Raw genomic sequence first — 6,000 nt, 5'->3', positions numbered from 1 at the left:
CAATAAATTCCTCCCAGAGGACCTGAGAGTGTGGGGTGGATTGTACAGAAGTAGGTGATCCCTTAAATGGGTTGGACTCAAGCCATGTAGGGCTTTAAAGGTAATAACCAACACCTTGTACTGCACCGGGAAACCAATAGGCAGCCAGTGGAGTGATTTCAATATTGGTGTTATATGGTCACTCCTAGATTTGCTGCTGACCAGCCTGGCTGCCATATTCTGTACAAATTGAAATTTCTGGGTTAAGCACAAGGGTAGCCCCATGTAGAGTGCACTGCAGAAATCGAATCATGAGATTACCAGTGCATGTACTATAGTTTCAAGGTCTCCTGGTTCCAGGAAAGGGAGCGCCTATCAGCTGAAGACGATAACAGGCACTCTTGACTGTTGCATTTACCTGATTTGTCATCTGGAGTGACGGATCAAGGAGCACTCCCAGACTGTGAACACAGTCCTTTGAGGAGACTGTGACCTCATCTAGGACTGCAGGTTGCAATCCAATACCTGGTTTAAGGGGCCCCTACTTCAGTCTGTTTTCCTCACCCAAGACACTGATTGAGGGAAGAAATGCCATCTGTCATCAAAACTGCTGACCGAGCGGTGGAGAAATATATTTGGGCACCATCAGCGTACTGATAACACCTCGTCCCACATCTACAAATTTTATATATATATATATATATATATATATATATATATATTGAATAGCATCAGGAACAGGGTGGTGTCTTGAGGGACACCACATTTAAGCTCCTTTTTTGAGGAATGATTGTCCCTGAGCATCACCCTCTGGAATCTACCTGAGAGAAAGGAATGGAACCATTGCAGCGCAGTGCCTCCAGTTTCTAGCTCTCTTAGGTGTTCCAAGAGGATGTCATGATCAATCATATCAAAAGCCGCTGAAAGGTCTAAAAGCACCAACAGGGTCACGCTTTCTCTGTCGATGCCTAGACAAAGGTCATCAGCCAGAGCAATCATGGCAGTCTTTCCCCCATATCCTGTCCTGAAGCCAGTTTGAAATAGTTAAAGTTTTCTCATACTTTAACTCAATCACTGATCAGAAAGGAGATGGCAATCAAGAAATCAGAAGAAGACTAGGACATGGAAGGGCAGCTATGAAAGAACAGGACAAAATCCCAAAGTGCAGAGGTATATCACTAAATGCTGAAGTTAGAATTGTCCATGCCATTGTATTTCCCATCACTATGTATGGTTGTGAAAGCTGAATGATAAAGAAAGCTGACAGGAAGAAAATAAACTTATCTGAGATGTGGTGGTGAAGAAAAGCTCTAAAGACTGTTAAAAAACAAAAACAAAAAAGAAGCCAAAATAACTAAATTGGGGCTCTCATAGTTTGACCATACTTTGAGAAGGTAGGGCTCACAAGAAAAGACAATAGTGCTTGGTAAGGCAGGAGGAAAAGAAGAAGACTGCATTCCAAATGAATAGACTTAATCAAGAAAGGCACAGCCCTGAATCTGCATGATCTGAACAGAAATGTTGGTGATTGGGCCTCCAGCTGGAGATGTCTCATTCATAGAGTCACCAAAAGTCAAGGCTGACTTGAGTGCAGTTAACACACATAGATAGATAGATAGATAGATAGATAGATAGATAGATAGATAGACACATGGCCTTGGTACATGGCCAAGGTCAGGGGAATGTACACTTGTTGGATCTTGGCAGCTTATGATATCACCAGTCATGGCCATCTCTCTGGGAAGGGACTTCTATAGTGGGTCTGATTCTTTCCCAAGAGGCAGACTCATAAGGTGGTGATGGAGGATGCCTATTCACCACCCTGATTGTGGTGTCTCTCAGAACTCATTTCTGTCCCCCATGTTGTTTCATATCTATGTGAAACCACTGGGAGAGGTTATCCAGAGTTTTTCATTCTGTTATTACTAGTATGCTGATGATACCTAACTCTATCTCCTTCCTGTCTAACACCAAGGAAGCTTTTTATGTACTAAACCAGTGTCTCCTATCAGTAATGAACTGGACTGGGGTGAAGAAATGGAAACTTAATCCAGACAAGACAGAGGTTGAGATGCAGCTTTGCCATGCTCTTGGAGGCCCAGGTTTTGATGGTGGTCAAGGGTATATTTGTACAATTAAAGCTAGTGGGCCAACTGTGTCCATTCCTGGAGATATCAGAGCTGGCCACAGTAACACATGCCTTGATTACATCTTGTTTGATACTATAATACATTATATTGTGGACTTTCTTTGGAAATGGTTTGGAAACGTCAGCAGGTCCAAAATACTGCAGCCAGGCTGTTGACCAGGGTTGATTACAGGGATCATATCACTCTCATTGGTCACACCACCATCACAGGAACATTTGGTAAGGACATGGGAGACAGCCTTGTCAGTGGCTGCTAATTGGTGCAGAATGTGAGCAATAATAGTGTATTTCACAAGCAGAGAAGTTAGTATTCATAAGCTAAATGCTTACTAAGTGATACAGATATAAACAAGGTGTGGCTAAATAGGAAACAATGAGCCCATACAAACAGGCCAAAATAAAGCTGCTTCAGGTCACTCTGGAGGTATGCTTTCTAAATGACACACACATTGTAAGAGGCCAGAAGCTGTGCCAAAGCTGCGCTCCAGTCCTTCTGGCCTCTTAGGATGCATGCATAATTTAAACAGCATACCTCCAAAGTGACCCAAAGCAGCTTTATTTTGGCCTGTGTATATGGGCCCTATATGAAAACAAGTTCTGCCTAAACTCTTAGAGGACCAGGAAAACTAGCAACTACTGTGTTGAGGGATGCTTAGGTAATTAGTAGGGAGTATTATAATGATGATGAACAAGTATACTGTAAGGTGACCCTATCATGGACAGAATTTGTTCAGAGGGAGTTTGCCATTGCCTTCCTGAGGCTGACAGTGTGTGACTTGCCCAAGGCCACCCAGGGGGTTTCCATGGCCAAGATGGAATTCAAACTCTGGTCTCTAGAGTACTCCAATGTTCAAACTAGTACATCACACTCATTGGCCTGTTACAGACAGCCAAAATAAAGCTGCTTTGAGTCGCAGTGGAGGTATGGCGTTTCAATGATGCATGCGTCCTAAGAGTCCAGAAGCAACACCAAAGCCACACTCCTGTCTGGAGCGTGGCTTTGGTGCAACTTCTGGACTCTTAGGACGCATGCATCATTGAAACGCCATACCTCCACTGCGACTCGAAGCAGCTTTATTTTGGCTGTCTGTAACAGGCCATTGTTACCTATTAATTTAAAACATTCAGACAAAGATGCAGTAAAAAAAATCAGTAAAGGTTTATTGCATAACAAATATGCTGGCTCTGCACCTATTATATTGGTTCCACACACAGTACACAGTAACATTTCAGTGTGAAGCAAAATAATACTTCTTTCTGAATTCTTTCTATACACTCAGCTTCCCAAAACCCCATTCAGATCTCTTCTGTTCTCCACTTCCTAACTGCCCTATTCAATTTTGTTTCTAACTGTCCCTATCTAACTCTTTAAAAGGCAAACCTCTTGTTTTTATATTTGTTTTCCATTGGCACACTCCATCCCAGCATCAGTGGTGACTGGCTGGGTTTACCCAGCTTCTTGGTACATAGTCCCCAATGTAGGTATGCAACTATACCTACACTGCCCCCCCCCCCCCCATGCCCCAAAGACCAGATTCAGTTCTTGTTGTCCAGCAGCATGATATAGTCATGCAGTACCACACTGAGAACCATGTGTAACAAATTGTTACTATGTCTAAATTGTCTTTGCAGATTAGACTGATAGATTGGAGTGTACTCAAAGTGCCTTGTCAACAGTGTCAGATATTGTGAGACTATATGAGAGTTGCCTTTATATATGGGGTGCCAACATATTAAACTTACCATGGGTGGTTACATTTTGCTTTATTTTTGCCATGTTATGAAATCTAGCAGGTCATTAAAATGTGTTCATATTATTCCCAAACTGTAATGTCATCCTGAAGAAAATTTCTCTTCATTGCACAGCTCTAATGGTGCAATATTTTCATTTTCCCTTAACTACAGCTGTTGGGAGCACAACCCTGATATTGGTTTAGGGAATCTTAAGGTAACTATAAGGAGAAGGGATGGGAAGGCACCTATTTGAATTTCAATCAGACTACCTACAGTACAGACTGCATGAACAAAGATGCTTAACCAGCACTCTGCAAAGATGTTAAGCAAATATTTGTAGTGATGCGCACACACCTATAGACAAAAACAGTTCTTGTTGCTGTTGAAGCAACAACATAGCTCAGCCTTAATTAAAGCATCATCTGACCTGTTTTTTTTAATGCTACAGTTGCAGAATCTTGTTAAAAGGAAAAGGATTAATTACAGACAGGCTGTGTGTCATGATAATTAACAATTGCTTCTTCTCTGTTTGTCACATTCTGGGACTCTCCCCCTACTGCTGCCCTCCTTTACTAGTTAAAGAGAATAAGATTTTTTTTATCATCACATTTCATGCCCAGAATCCCTGATGGAACTGCCACCCATAAATTTGCACAGCATACACAAAATATTGCGCCATCAGCAGTTCAACACCACCTACATCACAATGTTTCTCATAGGGGAGTGTGTTGCATGTGGGCCTTTGTGAAGTAGTAAACACAAAAATGGAGTTAAATATTAATTATTCAAAAAGTAATATATATAGCACTGTATATGCCAGGATTGACTGTGCCATTGAACTGATATATAAATAGTGATTACTAGAATAAAGGTTAGATATTGCTTCCTTTTTTATTTTTGTTCTTGTTGGATTAGCAGCCTGCTAATGTAACAAAGTAATACAAGAACAAACAATGCATTACATACAGTGCAGATTTACATAACAGAACTAAAAGTATCACCACCACCATCCTCATCTTGTCCCACAACTAAGCCTTCTTTGACTCTCCCTTAAACCACCTCATTGCAATGGGAATTAAATTTTATTGTAATTTTTATTGTGATTTTAATAACTGATTTTTATGCTGTCGTATTTTAAATTGTGGATTAGGGATTGTGTTATTATTTTACTGGGGAGAGGGGGACTATAAATAATAATAATATCATTCTTGTGGTGGCCAGATCTGGGAACAGTATTCCAGGTGACGTCTGAGCAAAGCACAACAGAGTGGCACTATTACTTCCCTCAGTCTAGATACTATACTCCTATTGATGCAACCTAGAATCACATTGACCTTTTTAGCTCCCACATCACACCGTTGATTCATCTTCATCTTGTAATCTGCTAAGACTCTTACATCCCTTTCACATATACTCTCATCAAGTCAGGGGTCGCCCATTCTATATCTGTACAGTTCATTGTTTTTCCTCCCTAAGTGTAGTACATTTCTCCGTGTTGTAAATTTGTTAGTTTTGGGCCAGCTAAGGTCCTTTTGAATTCTGATCATGTCCTCTGGGCTATTAGATACCCTTCTTAATTTAGTGTTATCTACAAATTTGGCAAACTTGCCCTCTATTTTATCACCAAAGTTATTGATAAAGATGTTGAACAACACTGGGCTCAGGACCCTGTGGCAACCCACAAGCCACTTCTCTCCAGGAGCCATTGCTGAGTACCCTTTGGCTTTGGTTGGTCAAACAATTATAAATCCACCTAACAGTAGCACTGTCTTGCCCACATTGTACTAGCTTGTTTGCAGTATAACAACATCTGGAGGGTCATAAGCTGACCATCCCTACTCTAAAAACTGGAAATGAAAGACCCACTGTTCCTCCCTTGGTTATGGATATTGTTGGACTACAAATACTATCAGCCTTAGCTGATATAGTCAGTGGTGAGGGCTGCTGGAAGTTGCAGCACAGCAACTTCCTAAAGCTACTATTGCCAACCCATGGATTAGCATTGGGGTGAGCAATGTGTGGACTGGCACACAAAGGCAATGACTGCATCATTGTGAACCAGGTACTAGAACATAGGTAGTGACATTATACTCTCTTCAGTCCTTTCTTGGCCTCCCCCCTCATTCTCCTGATGTTGC

The sequence above is a fragment of the Sceloporus occidentalis genome, unplaced genomic scaffold (genome assembly GCF_023333645.1).
Source record: "Sceloporus occidentalis isolate IW3139 unplaced genomic scaffold, rSceOcc1.0.p SCAF_4, whole genome shotgun sequence".
Lineage (NCBI taxonomy): Eukaryota > Metazoa > Chordata > Lepidosauria > Squamata > Phrynosomatidae > Sceloporus > Sceloporus occidentalis.
This window is presented reverse-complemented; position numbering follows the sequence as displayed.